This window comes from Heteronotia binoei, chromosome 9, assembly GCF_032191835.1.
Source record: "Heteronotia binoei isolate CCM8104 ecotype False Entrance Well chromosome 9, APGP_CSIRO_Hbin_v1, whole genome shotgun sequence".
Classification (NCBI taxonomy): Eukaryota; Metazoa; Chordata; class Lepidosauria; order Squamata; family Gekkonidae; genus Heteronotia; species Heteronotia binoei.
The window spans coordinates 27,521,711-27,536,769 of record NC_083231.1 but is presented as its reverse complement, the minus strand read 5'-3'; the positions used below and the strand labels follow the sequence as shown (position 1 = coordinate 27,536,769).

Here is a 15,059-nt window from a genome sequence, read left to right as displayed (position 1 = left end):
GTGTGTGTGGGGGGGGGAATGTAGATGACTGGGGAAGGCAATGACAAACCACCCTGTAAAAAGTCTTCCGTGAAAACGTGAAAGCAATATCACCCCAGAAACAACAGGGGACCTTTCCTTTCCTTCCCCAGTCATCTACATTTCCCCCCCAGCAAACTGGGTACTTATTTTATCGACCTCGGAAGGATGGAAGGTTGAGTCAACCCGGAGCTGGCTATCTGAACCAGCTTCTGCTGGGATTGAACCCCAAAAGTTAGGTAGTTTCTCTCAAAGAAAATTGGTCAAATAGAATGCATCTGTATAAGGCAATTCATCAAGCCAGGTAAGGAATTCTGAGGCAGGAAGCTGCCCGACAGGGAGAATAGCACTCATCTGACCTGGATCATACCGTATCTTCTTCAAGCACTGGGCACAGTATGGAGCTAACCCAGGAGGAGCTTTTACCTAGTTGTCCTGCACCCCCACCCCCCCAGCACTGGCTGCTGTACCATCTGCAGATGTTAAAGGTAGTCCTCTGTGCAAGCACCAGTCATTTCTGACTCTGGGGTGATGTTGCTTTCATGTTTTCACAGCAGACTTTTTACAGGGTGGTTTGCCATTGCCTTCCCCAGTCATCTACACTTCCCCGCCCCCCCCCAAGCAAGCTGGGTACTTATTTTACCGACTTCAGAAGGATGGAAGACTGACTCCACATGGAGCTGGCTACCTGAACCAGCTTCCGCTGGGATTGAACTCAGGTCGTGAGCAGAGGGCTCTGACTGCAGTACTGCAGCTTTACCACTCTGCGCCACGGGGCTTTTAGACGATGTGAAACAGTAGATATAACCACTTTCAATAAAATGCAAAGTCGTTGTAACCATTATTTTATTCATCTGCATAACAAACCTATGAGGTAGGTATTCATATTATTTTACAGAGGAAAGACTAGCAGAGTAACTGATACAAAGTGGCCTGCCTTCCTTCTATTCCAACACTGTTGCTTCTAGTGGCTGCTACAGTAAAAGCCCTCTTCCTTGTACACTCAGCTACCCAGAAATGCTATGTTCCCCAAATGTTAGGTAGTTTCTCTCACAGAAAATTGGTCAAATAGAATGCAACTGTATAAGGCATTCACAGCTAAAATTCCAGATTGGAAACAAGACCCCCCTCATATTTCTAGGTATTTTCAACCCTGTTTATTAGCAGCCATTAACATGGTAGACTGCACTGTGTAGAAAGTTATTTTGTCATTCAACATCCCAGCCAATTCCCAAGAACCACATTTTAAAAGGTGGTTTCCATAGAAACACTGTAGTCAGGTGGATTCTAAATCTCTGCTTTGCTCGCGTAAGTTGAGTCTGCAAACAAAACTCACTCCCCGCTCCCTATATGTAGGACTGCTAATTCCATTCCATACTACTGTCTGATGAAGTGTGCTTTTAGCACACGAAAACTCACATTTTGAATAAAACTTTGCTCTTAAAGGTGCCACTGGGCTGTGTTCTACTGAGGCGTCACACATTCTTTTCATTAGCACTCCTCTCAATTCCTTCTAAAACTTTGTCAGCTTCTTTCACTCTTATAATATTTTGACAGTTGACTCTTTTGCCACTATGTCCTCTTAGTATTATCAATCTCTTCTTAAAAAACTTTTAATGCCTTTCACAGCACTAAATGGGTTTCTAACCAGAAGAGTGCGGTTTCAAGCTCTATGGACTGTTTGACCATAGCAGACACTCAAAACTGCTGCCACTCTGCTGAGTTAACCACTGACTGACTTCTCTCCTCCCACAACCTTCAGTCACCAGCCAATCACTTCACTCATTTATCCCCCTTTCATCCCCTTTCTCTGCTGCAACTTACCAACAATTAAAGCAGGGATGGCCAAACTGTGACTCAGGAGTCACACGTGGCTCTTTCATACATATTGTGTGGCTCTTGAAGCCCCCACTGCCTGGCTTGGAGAAGGCATCTGTCTCTTTAAATCACTTCTCCAAGCCTAGCCAACTGGCAGCACTTAAAGGTGCATGCATTTAAAGTTGGTTTCTTACTATCTCCCCCATCTATTTCCTTCCTTCTTTCCTGCAGTTCTCAAGCATCTGATGTTTATGTCTTGCGGCTCTCAAACATGTTTATGTCTTGTGGCTCTTATGTTAATCAAGGTTGGCCACCCCTGAATTAAAGGAACACACATATATAGGTTTAACTCATTACAGCCCTGCTCCGTCAGAGCTAAAAATGTGTGCAATGGTGCAGTTTAGTGGGAACACTGCTTCCACTAAACCCCTTCACTGCATAACATAGGTGAAAAAGCTTCAGTGTTTTCTTCCAGATTCGTCTGTTACATCAACATAGTTCCTGATGAACCTGCAACAAGCCAATTTCTGTTGTTGCCTGTGTGGGAGAGAACAGAAATTTGATTCAGTTGTTTCTCAATGAAAACACATTTTCTAGTACAAATTGCAATGATCAAAATTAGTCAAGGGGTTTCTTCCACAGATCAGGCTATGATCTACTGTGGCAGTCTGCTGTATGAACATCTTATCTCAGTCACTGGAGTTATGTTAATAAACAAAAGGCCTGCTCTATGTCAACACCATCAAATGCTAAAACTAGACATTTCAATACATACACGGTCACTGCCAAAAGCAGCAGCTCTACTTTTTCCCCCTTGCAATGTTTGGGGATTCATTCATAATACATGAGAGGACATCATCACACTAACATTCTCCACTAGCAATAGCAGCTAAGAAAAATCTCACTGTGAGGTGTGTTTAGCCATTACATCAGGAGTCCCCAGCATGGTGTCTGTGGGTACCACAGCGCCCGCCAAGTGTTTTGAGAAAGTAGGTGGTGTTTCTGCCCAGCAAGGCTTCTATTTGGCCACTGGAGATTTGACTGGCTTACATTTTTTTTTAAAAAAAAAATGTTGCTTTGGATGTAACTGCCACCACAGCACATGGATCTTCGCTGCCATCTTTTGGCAGCCATTTTGTGGCTATGCCCACCATGCTGTGTCAGAATTCCAAAGGTAGCCACACACTCAAAAAGGTTGGGGACCCTGTATTACATATTCCAAGGAGTTCACGATGGCATATAATGTTCTCCCTATTTTATTTTATCCTGACAGCTAACCTCTGAAGCAGGTTTGACCCATAGAGAATGACTGGCCCAAGGCCACCCTGTGAACTTCACAGCTAAGCAGGCATTTGAACCCAGGTCCACCCAGTCCTAACTCAACAGTCTAACCACTAGCCCTCATGTTGTTTCATGGAGGAAACAAAGAGACATGGGATAAGTCCAAGTGGCACAGTGAACACAGAAGGGGCTGGGCGGGAGCATGAATTCTTGGCTCTGAGGCATTCAGAGGAGCTCCAAATGCCTCTGAGGCGAGCAGGCTGGCACAAGTGGGGAAAGGGAGGGGGCACCTGCCCCCCAGCCCGCAACCAGGTGGCACCCTAGGCAGCCACCTACCTGACATACTCCTATGTGCCAGCCTTGGATATGGGCTGCCAAGTCGTGCATGTTGTAACATCTTGTTTAGCCAATAGTTTGCATGTACTTTGATACAGAAACTGTCGCCCATTTTCAGAATGGGAACTCGCTGTAGCTGAGCTTCCATTATAAATTTCTGCATACACCAAAATCATCTGGTGTAGAATCTTCCATTTTACTAAAACGCTCATTGTGAATTTTTTCCCTGGTTGACTGATTTGCAGGCAGGTTTTTGAGCAGGCTAATGTTAAAAATGTCACCAGTGACATTTCCTGAGATCTTTTCCTGCAATTTTTGTAGGCTTTCAATACCCTCACTCCCACTTGTTCCAGCTGAAATAGATGTTCATACCACCTTCATTGCCTAAAATAAGTTGTGACTGAAGCCAATTATGCAATAAATGGCTTTGAAACTATTTTCCTATGAACCTTTTAGAACTTACTAGCAAAACCTTCCCCCCATTTCCTATGGAATCCATAAGTTACTGGAGACAACTAGCTTGGCTTTGAGCAGCAAATTACTATATTCAATTCATCACCAAGTAAGGAAAAGCAGGGGTCAGAAAGGTCAGGAGGGTGACCAAATTTCTTTTCCGTCTTAACATCTGCTGCATGCAGAACTATCCATCGTCTATTCACTTGCTATTTATAGAACTTCTGCAGTTGCTTGGTTTGTGGAAAATAGGCTGCCACGTGCGCTTCTAAAAGCTCCTGATTAAAATCCAGGCATCCATCTTATCTGGTACCAATAAAACCTCAATTCCTGGGAACTACAAAACGTCGTTGACAGGAATTTTTAAAGCAATAAAATTGCATGATATGCTATTACACAATGCATTTAACATACCACTGGCAACAGCAATCGGACCATCATAGCTTGAAGTTAGACAAGACATGTTTCTCCCAACAAGCTCCAGGGAAGGATCTTCATCCTCCCCTTGGTGTTTAAGAGAATACTGCTCTACCCTTCAGTGTTGGCCCCTTAAAGCACCACCCAGCCTTAAGAGGGCAAAGCTAAGAAGGGGAAAGGTTGCCAGATGCCATTCCATCCATATTCCATCCCATCTCCCATTCATGTGGCTATTTGTTTACGTGCCATCTTTTAATATATTCAGGAGTGGAATTCTAGCAGGAGCTCCTTTGCATATTAGGCCACACGCCCCTGATGTGGCCAATCCTCCAAGAGCTTACAAAAATAGCCTTTGTAAGCTCTTGGAGGATTGGCTACATCAGGGTGTGTGGCCTAATATGCAAAGGAGCTCCTGCTAGAATTCCACCCCTGAATATATTTATATGCATTTTAAAATCTTGCATTAGTGTTTATTGTTCGCTGCCTTGGGGACCCTAAGTTGGGTGGAAAGTTGGCTTAAGGTTTTACATAAAACATTCAAAGAGTCTTGATACTGGACAACTGGGCCATGGTTCAATGGTAGAGCATCTGCTTGCCATGCAGAAGATCCCAGGTTCTCAGTCCCTGGCATCTCCAATAAAAGGACCAGGCAGTAAGTCATGCAAAAGCTGAGACCTTGGAGAGCTGTCAGGGTGAGTGAACAATATAGATCCATGAAGGACCAAGGGTCTGATTCAGGATAAGGCAACTTCATGTATTCATGTGAGTTGGTTCATATACTCATGTCTATCATTTTGGTGACCACATCTGTTGACATCTTATGTGCATGAATCTAAGATCTACCTTCACAGAGGCTATACTCTTACCTATTGTTCTACCACCTCACCTCTTATTTTCCTGGAAATAAGAATCTGCAAGACTCTGAGTTTGGCAAAAGGGAATGATGTCAACACAATGGAACTTTAAGGGACATGACAGTGAGGCTCAAATGCAACAGTGACGGAGAAGTTTTATTTACAAAATTTGTACCTTGTCTTTCAGCCCTCATCAGGGCCACCAAGGCAACTAACAAATTTAAAATATACATCATAAAGATACATCTCAAAAACCATTAAAACAGCTTTAAAACTGAAAGGATAAAGGGGGGTTGTGCTTAAAGTAAGCAGGGATGAAAGTACAGCTGAGCTGACTGCTGCTGTAATACCAAGCAGCAGATTTTGGCTGTGGAATTCTGAGAACCTCAGATGAACAAAAACCAGACAGAAGATGGTTACGAGGAAATATCAGTGCTCTGAACTGATATGTATTACATTGTGGGTCTGGGAAAGAGGAAAGAAAGGCTTTTCATATCACTGTAAACAAGTGTTCCCTCTAAGCTGAGTTAGTGTGAGCAAACTTAACAGTTTTTTAGCCTCCGGTTTACATTTTGTCTTAGCCCAGGAAGGATGGCCCAAGAGTAAACTAATTTATGCAGTAGCTCACGAAGTAGAATTTTATGCAGTAGCTCACAAAGTAGAATTTTTGCTCACAAGACTCCACAGCTTAGAGGGAATATTGCTGTAAAGTGCATTAATTCTTACCTTTTCACAAGAAAAATAACTACTCAGCTGCTATTTTATTCATGCAATCACCTACAGCATCTTTTTTTCAGAAGGCCACACCTATAAGCTGGCAAACAATTGTTCATGATTCGGCCAGTCCTTCCTAAACTGGAAAAAAAGAGCAAAATTAACACTTCACCAGCTAACTTTGCTATGACTGCTCATATAAACCAGCTCCAGAACCAAAGAAATTCAGCCTGCGTGAGTTAAACAAATGGCAATCATTTGCCCAATATGTATCAAAGACAGAGAAGAAAAAAACACACTTTGTAACATTGAGTTTAATAGTTGCAATCCACAGCCTTAGTGTACTAATTTCCTCTGCCACTCTACACATGGCTTCTTCCACTCAGTGCTACTGGGAAGCTTTTTCTCCCCTTTCCCCACAGCTTTTGTGAACATGCTGCATTTTGGATGCAGCAAGGACAGCTACCATTTGAGAGGTCCAGATGTTCATGGGCTCACACACTGCCTGCATTTCCCCTGACCCAGTTCTCATGGTAACTAAACACCCCCTGCCACGGGGGTGTGTATGTGCGATTTTTTAAAAAAATACCCATTGGCATGCTGCTACACTGGTCTATTAATTAGCCATTTAGAAACCTCAGGAAGACCCCCATGGCACAAGGGGGGGGGCGAGAAACACGTGGGGGAAAGGGTCACCGCTGTGCAAGACCGGCAGCCACAGCAACACCCGAGAAACCCTGAAATCCACTGCCACGTGGAGCAGCAGACCCTCACCGGGAGGGCCAGGGCGTCTTGCAAGACGCCTGGGGGCAAGAGAAAGTAGTCCGCCTGGCCAAAGCGCGACCAGCAACGGAGCGTCCCTATAAGGCCTAAGAGAGCAGCAACCAACGTGTCTCCCACGACAGGATCCGAAAGCAGAGAGCAACGACCCTGCCCCAGGTTTCAGTGAGAGGAATGCTCTTCCCTCCTGTGTTGCCACCCGAAAGCACGGATTCGCTTGGGATGGGCACAGTTGGAAGGGATCGCGAGGAAATCCGGGTTGAAGAAACAGGGCGACGGGGGAGAGGAGGCTTCGACCTCTTTTCCTGCCTCCTGACCGCTGTCGCCCCCGCCACAACCCTCCAGGGTCGCAAACCACGTGGAGATCCGCTCCTCCGGCCCCCTCCCTTGAGACCTCCCTGCTGCCCACAGCCTCGCCTTAAAGCTCCCAGAACTTCTTGAACAGCCTCACTCACCACTAAGCAGATCACGAAAGGACGAACTAGCCCCGGTCGTGCATTTATATAGAAGGGGGGGGAGCACGATCCCGCGAGACTGGGTAGACTGGCGCATGCGTATAATCCTTCAGGCAGCCCCCCCCCCTCCCCGTGCAGGAGCTAGGAAGAGGGGAGGTTTGTAGCATGCGCTTAGTCCGGATGCGCAGCTTTTTGGTGTGCAGAAAGAAAGCGAGGGTAGGAGGAAGCGAGCGGTCATTTGGTATTTTGTTTTTTAGCTGCGTCCGGAATCTGTGCTTCCTGCCCCTTTGAATGCAGAAATTCTTGGTATTTCAAACTGCAGGCGTTTGGTACATATAAATTGCATGCCTAAATTTGCATAAATTAAATTTACATAAGTAGATATAAATTACATGCCTACCAACTTCTTTTCAGTTTGACCCCGAGAGAACTCCAGTTTTCTGGGTTACACCTCTGAGAATGCCCGTTACAGTTGCTGGTGAAACGTCAGGTCTCACAATGCCAAGACCATGGCCACACAGCCCGGAAAAGCTACAACAGCCAATTCATAAAAAATGTTCTGCCAAGGTAATAAAAGGATCTTCCCAGCCCCCTGCACTGAAGTTCAGGGTGGGAATTCTGATGTGGGAAGACTGTCGAAATGTGTAGGGAAGATACTCAAACAGGGATACTGGTTGTTTATCCCATTACATATATTGAACCCATCTCCCGCTATATTTTAATGCATTTTCTCCTAATGACAAACTATATGTATGTTGCATGTTAAAAGGTAAATTAGTTGGATGGAAAAACTTCTGAGATAGAAATTCCCTTCTTTTGGCCCAGGTTTGTAACAATAGTGTCATTAACAGACACTCACATTTTGACATACTACTGTTTTGTTGCTTTCGCATGCTCATGTACTCAGATCAATGGTTTGCTCAATTTGTTAATTTTACTATTCTGTCATTGGATCTTATATTTGTACCCTTTTTCATTCTAAACCAGGGGTGGTCGATGGTAGCTCTCCAGATGTTTTTTACCTACAACTCCCATCAGTCCCAGCCATTGGCCATGCTGGCTGGGGCTGATGGGAGTTGAAGGCAAAAAAACATCTGGAGAGCTACCATTGGCCACCCCTGTTCTAAACCACTGCCTACCAGATAATTTTATTATTCTGTCATTGGATCTTAAATCTGTACCATTTTACATTCTGAGCTATTGCCTACCAGCTATGTGTGGCTCTGCTCACGAAAGCTTACGTTCTGAATAAAACTAAATTGGTCTTAAAGGTGCTATTGACTCCTATTGTGTAGGGAAGAGGAAGGGGAGCTGAAGCCCAAAAAAAGATGGCATTTTTTTTTTTGTGATTACCTTGGACGTTAAATCCTCTTGACTAACCTCATACCTGCCCAGTGTAGTGTTGGACTAGAAACTTGGAGGCCCAGGTTTCGATTTATCTCCACTTTGCCATGGTAGCCTGCTGGGTAACCTTAGGCAAGCCACCCACTCGTTCAGCTTTGCCTACCTCACCTGAGGAGAAAATGGAGGAGTGGAGAACAAGGACACAATGGCTTGAAAAGATGCTTTAATAAAGGGAACGGCAGTGTGGAACAGTATACTACTGTGTATTGCCTGGACCTGGCTGACCCAGGCTAGCCTGATCACATCACATCTCTGAAGCTAAACTGGGTCAGCCCTGCTTAGGATATGCGACCATCAAGGAAGCTGCTACACGGAGGCGGGCAATGGCAAACCATCTCTGAGTGTCTCTTGCCCTGAAAACACAAAGTCAGCTGTGAATGGATGGCAAAAAATAAAATAATAGTATGTATTATCAGTTGCTACCTGCATTATCTTGTTCTCACTGCACTGTATTTCTACTAATGGAATACCATTTTCTGCACCGTTTGACATGTCCTGTTTAAAACTTGTGCTTGTTTCAGATTCCTGCTTTGTACTGATGGCACTGACTTCCCTTGTATAATCTGCCTTGAGTCCCAGGGAGAAAGGCAAACTATAAAGAATGTGAATAAAATTAGAGATCAGGAAGGAGAAGTGACTGACTGGTTTCCAACAACCGTATCAAGTTCAGGGCTTTTTTTTTTGTAGCAGGAGCTCCTTTGCATATGAGGCCACACACCCCTGATGTAGCCAATCCTCCAAGAGCTTGCAGCGTTCTTAGTACAGGGCCTACTGTAAGCTCCAGGAAGATTGGCTACATCAGGGGTGTGTGGCTAATGTGCAAAGGAGTTCCTGCTACAAAAAAAGCCCTGAGTGTAGTGGAAAATACCATCAGGCTGCAGCTGACTTAGGGTGACCCCGTAGTGCTTTCAACGCAAGAGATTTTCAGAGGTGCTTTGCCATTGCTTGCCTCTGTGTCATGACCCTGGGATTCCCTGGAGGTCTCCCATCCAAATACTATCTTCTGAGCTTCTAAGATCTGATGAGACCATGTTAGCTTGGGCCATCCAGATCAGGGCCCTATCAAGTAGTATGTTCTTAAATTATATACTTATAATATATGAGGATATGGTTTGTGTTAAGGTTTTTGTATTATGATTTCCCCATTTCTCAGAGAAGTGAGAGAATTCACCTATTGCTCACTTGGATGCAGTTGTGCTCCAGCCCATTGCATGCCTCTTGTCATTCTTTTCAGTAACCAGTGGAGATATCCAGACTAAAAGCAGTGGGGGGGGGGGGGTGTGAGTATTATCTGTCACGTTGATAAGAAATCAGGTCCACAGTTATTGTTGCTGATCAGTGGTGTGCAAAGCAGGAGTGTAGCAGATTCTCAATGTCATTACGAAGTTCCCATTTCATTTATTATCCACAGCAGAGGCTCTGTACTTTTGCTAATGCTTGGCAGGCAAGAAATCAAGAAGTGCATGTTTTATTCTTGCATGGTGATGAAGTGATTGGAAAGCTGCTGCTGTGAATTTTGCCTGTTGAGCTACCCTGTTAAAGACAGAGCTTCTCTCATGGAAGAAAAAGCCACAACATTACCACATAACATGCAGTAAAGGAAGGTTTTATATGTTTGACCAGATAAAGCTAGTTTGACCAGATAAAGCTAATTAAAATACTTGGAAGAGGCCAGCGCTTCTTCCCTAATTGCTTTTCTGAGTATTTTGTAAGAACTTTTAGATGTTTAAAGCTGGCATGCTTTGTACTTTGATTATCTGAGGACAGAATGTATCCGCTATCCAGCTAATGCTGGACAGCTCCATTGATGACATGAAAATGGCCACTGACAGTGAAGTACAAGACGCAAGGGTGGCCAAACTTGCTTAACATAAGAGCCACACAGAATAAACATCAGATGTTTGAGAGCCGCAAGACAGGAAGGGAGGGAGGGAGGGAGGAAGAAAATAGATGGGGAGGGGAGAGAGGTGGAAAGAAAGCAACTTTAAATGCATTTTTGAAGCTGTTGGCTGGCTTGGAAAATGATTTAAAGGGACAAACGCCTTCTCCAAGCTGGCCAACCGGGTGGTGGGGGCTTTGAGAGCCACACAATATGTGTGAAAGAGCCACATGTGGCTCCTGAGCTGCAGTTTGGCCACCCCTGTACAAGAATGTTCTCTAAGTCTTTTCTGGAATGAAGCTGACTTTGAGTTCAGTTTGAACCCTGGACTTCGACTGTCTTGTGGTTTAGGTTTATGAAGATCAGAGGTTTGGACTTATACAGGGCAGGACATAGCTCAGATCTCAGCGCGATCTGATCAGATCTCAGAAGCTGTGCAGGATCGACTGTGGCAAGTACTTGACCTCCTTGGAATACCAGGAATCAGGAGGTGGGGGCAAGCTTTATTCAGCTACTTCCTTGAATATTCTCCAGGCCCTCAGTAGGGGTCAGTTACCAGAAGTCATCATGGCTTCCAGGTGCATACACCCATACATGCGTGTGCACACACACACATGCACAAAATAAAAATACAAAAATACCCTCCCCTCCAAAAAAAGAAAGAAAAGGCCACGAGAACAGCTGCTAGAAATGAAAGATAAGCCTTATAGTAAGGAATAGTGAGTAAAATCATGGACTATCACATAGTTTCTGTTCAGTTTAGTCAGGGCTTTTTTTTTGTAGCAGGAACTCCTTTGCATATTAGGCTCTACCCCCCTGATGTAATCCTCCAAGAACTTACAGTAGGTCCTGTAATAAGAACCCTGTAAGCTCTTGAAAGATTGGTTACATCAGGGGGTGGAGCCTAATATGCAAGGGAGTTCCTGCTACAAAAAAAGCCTTGAGTTTATCATATACGTTTAGTTGTAAAAATTAAAATGTAGTAAATAAATATGTCATTTATACCCCACCTTTCTCTGCAATGGAGACTCAAAGCAGTTTATAGTGTTTTCCTTTCCTCCATTTTATTCTCTTTCCCAGGAACCCTGTGAGGTAGGTTAGGCTGACTGAGTGGGGATTTGGATGTCCCAGATCCTAATCCATCACTCTATCCACTACTCTACACTGGCATGATGAGAGAGAGAGAGAGAGAGAGAGAGAGAGTTAGGAAGAGAGAGTGCATTGTTGTAAAAGGTTAACCATTGCTAGCATTGATTCCAGCAGTACAATTGCTGTAAATAGATATATATTTGCTCAGTGGTGATTCCTCCCCCCCCTCCCCCATTTTGTAATGACGAACTAGCAGCACCAGCATTGATGGACTTAGAAGGGCATTCGTCTGCTTAGGATGCCACTGAAAGTAAAAGATTTCCAATCTATATGGATGTGTGGTCTTTTCAAAACCCAGGGTTCACCTCTGGTGGTCTGCCCCAACAATGCAGATGAAAGCAGGAATAAATAACAAACAAACTTGATTCTTTAGACTTTTCTTAATATTCATCTTAAATGGGGGGGGGGGGGTGAGAGGCAAAGCTTGAAGAGGAAAAAAACTAACAATTCTTCAAGAGATGGTTTATATTGCATTTGTGCCTGTTCTTCTGTCGTGTTGGGAAAAAATAAAACTTCCCTCAGGTCTGGTATCTATAACACCTTGCCCAGGTTGCTGTTTTTCTTACCTGGATAAAAAGAGGCATGCCTATACAACCAGTTTTACCGCAGTGATATTTGGGAATAATCATTTAAACTTTTGGTCAAGTACTGGAATTTCTCAGAAACCCAGCTCCTAGATAGGCTATACTTCTGGATTCAATTTTATTTTGTATTTGTTATATTTTTAAAAAAATGCAGTGTAAAAACGCACCGCTCCCATTAGAATCATAGAATTGGAAGGGATCTCCAGGGTCATGAAGCTGAACCCCCAGCACAATGCCACCCGCAGCCTTTAAACACACATCAGATAAACAAGACAGAGTCATTCACCAAGGGACCAAAATGCAGTGCCAGAAGAAAGGCTGAAACTTGAACTGCAGCAAGCCAAAATATTACTAAATAACAGCTTGCACATGTCTAGCTGCTGTTACAGTTAAAAGCTAGTCAGTCGCGCTTGACTCCCTCTTATGCCTCCATGTCTCTGGCTTAAACAATGGACAAATTTACATTCTCGCTGTTAATAAAAGCACATCACAGTGTGATAAAGGAGAGAGATTTGTGGTCTTGTCACTGCCATCTGTGCTCTCATAAAAAAGTAGTTTAAGACTGACAGTTCAAGTGGCCTGTAGACATCCCCAAGTATATATTCAACTATGATGAGACTGCTGACAAAGTTTCTAAAGGCATAGATGCAGGGCTGGCCCTTGACTGTCTGACACCCTAGGCAAGACTAACTTCTGGTGCCCCCCCCCCCACTGCACTGATATCATCAAGTCATGTAGGGAGCGCCCAATCTGGCACCCCCAGAAGGCTGGCACCCTAGGCAATTGCCTAGTTTGCCTAGAGGCTGGGCCAGCCCTGCATTGATGCAATTAGAATGCAAGTTTTTAGGAAACAGTTTTATTCCTGTTGGTCGTAATAGTGTAAAAATCTGCCTCAATTCCACTATATGGACAGACTGTATGCGTTCTCAGCGAAGCCTGTAGCATGGTCATATGCATACTTAATCAGAACTACATCCCACTGAGTTGGGGGGTGAGTCTTCTTCCTAAGTAAGGGTGTCTAGAATTGCGGCTTTGAAATTTGGTGGGTTAGAAGGGCTTTGCTCTGCTTAGCACGGCGCTGGTAGAGTGGTATACATTCAGGTACTGCCCTGCTTAAGACCTGCTTAGTTTGGTGTTCGCATGAGGTCATGAGCCCTGATGAGGAGGAACTGGAAGGGTTAACAGACCTGGAAGAGTTGCCAGCCAGTTCCTCTGCTGAACAAAGCAGCTGGCCCATCAATCACTCTCCAGGCACCAGTGTCAGCTGTTGACGATCAATCTCCTCCAAGCTCTCCTCCCATCTCAAGAGTTCGAAGCAGGCTCTGGAAAGAACTTTCAGAGCGAAGACATGAGGCACGCCGATGCTTCAGGTCTCTCAGCCCTGAGTTCTAGCAGAGTGACTGCCACCCAGTGAGCAGGCTGATTGAGACTCCCATATAGCTCCCACGCAGTACCTGGTAACCTTGTGGAAGCAACAAGTCTATCCACGCTCCTTCCTGATCCTGACCTGCTTGATTTCCTTGGCACCCTGACTTTGTAGCTTTTGGACATTGACTTCTGATTCCTGTTTGTGATTCTGCATTGGTGACTTGGCTCCTGCTTGACTTCCTGGACTTTGACCTTGGAATGCCTTTGGACTCCTGCCTGCCTGCCTGCACCCTGCACCAATCTGGCACTGTCTGTTTGAAAGCAATCAGAGCCAGAATGATGAGTAAGCAGAGGACTGGACAAGGAACACCAATGTGCTAAGTTGGATTTGGACATGCGGCTTGCTGGGTGGTGCTGGCCAAGTCTCTCTCCACCTCTCTCCCCTATCTGATACATGGACACAGTAGGGTTGCCAATCCCCAGGTGGGGGCAGGGGATCCCCTGGTTTGGAGGCCCTCCCCCCGCTTCAGAGTCATCAGAAAGTGGGGGGAGGGAAGGGGAATGTCTGCTGGGAAATCTATTCTTCCATATGGAGGCTTATTCCCATAGGAAATAATGGAGAATTGATCCGTGGGTATCTGGGGCTTGGGGGGGGCTGTTTTTTGAAGTAGAGGCACCAAATTTTCGGTATAGCATCCAGTGCCTCTCCCCAAAATACTCCCCAAGTTTCAAAATGATTGGACCAGGGGGTCCAATTCTTTGAACCCCCAAAGAAGGTGCCCCTATCCATTATTTTCTATGGAAGGAAGGTATTTTAAAAGGTGTGTAGTCCCCTTAAATGTGATGGCCAGAACTCCCTTTCAGTTCAATTATGCTTGTCACACCCTTGCTCCTGACGCCACCCTCAATGACTCCTGGCTCCATCCCCAAAGTCTCCTGGCTCCACCCCCAAAGTCCCCAGATATAGGGGTGAGGGGGTCTGCCTTACAATGGCTCTCCTCCTTCCTCGAAGATCGGGGACAAAGGGTGGCAATTGGTGGCGAGCGGTCCCGGAGGCGCACACTGGATTGTGGAGTGCCTCAAGGGACAGTTCTCTCACCAATGTTATTTAATATCTATATGCGCCCTCTTGCCCAGATTGCCAGGAGATATGGACTTGGGTGCCATCAATATGCAGATGACACCCAACTCTACCTGCTGATGGACGGCCAGCTTGACTGCGTCCCTGAAAATTTAGACCGGGCCTTGCAGGATATGGCAATGTGGTTGAAGGGGAGCGGGCTGAAACTGAATCCAGCGAAGACAGAAGTCCTTTGTCTGGGTCGGGGCGCCCGGAAAGGGGAAATACCTCTCCCGGTCTTCGACGGGGCGCCGCTGAAAGCGGCGCACCGGGTTAGGAGTCTGGGAGTTTTACTGGAGCCTTCATTATCAATGGAGGCCCAGATTGCAGCCACTGCCAAGTCAGCCTTTTTCCATCTGAGGCGGGCAAAGCAGTTGGCTCCTTTCCTAGAGCGCCAAGATCTGGCAATGGTACTTCACGCAACGGTCA

At 45.3% G+C, this 15,059-nt stretch overlaps 1 long non-coding RNA gene and 2 other non-coding genes across 3 annotated transcripts; all 3 read right to left on the bottom strand.

The window, feature by feature from the left end:
* Nucleotides 1–847: 847 nt before the first annotated feature.
* On the bottom strand, nucleotides 848–7,146 carry LOC132576991 (uncharacterized). Its single transcript, XR_009555786.1, has 3 exons — nucleotides 7,127–7,146; nucleotides 5,904–6,032; nucleotides 848–2,373 (listed from the first exon to the last, which is right to left on the bottom strand). It is a non-coding gene; the product is annotated as an uncharacterized LOC132576991 (long non-coding RNA).
* On the bottom strand, nucleotides 4,366–4,485 carry LOC132577697 (small nucleolar RNA SNORA26). The gene has a single exon (XR_009555851.1). It is a non-coding gene; the product is annotated as a small nucleolar RNA SNORA26 (small nucleolar RNA).
* Nucleotides 6,779–6,901, bottom strand: LOC132577698 (small nucleolar RNA SNORA26). Its single transcript, XR_009555852.1, has one exon. It is a non-coding gene; the product is annotated as a small nucleolar RNA SNORA26 (small nucleolar RNA).
* Nucleotides 7,147–15,059: the final 7,913 nt, after the last annotated feature.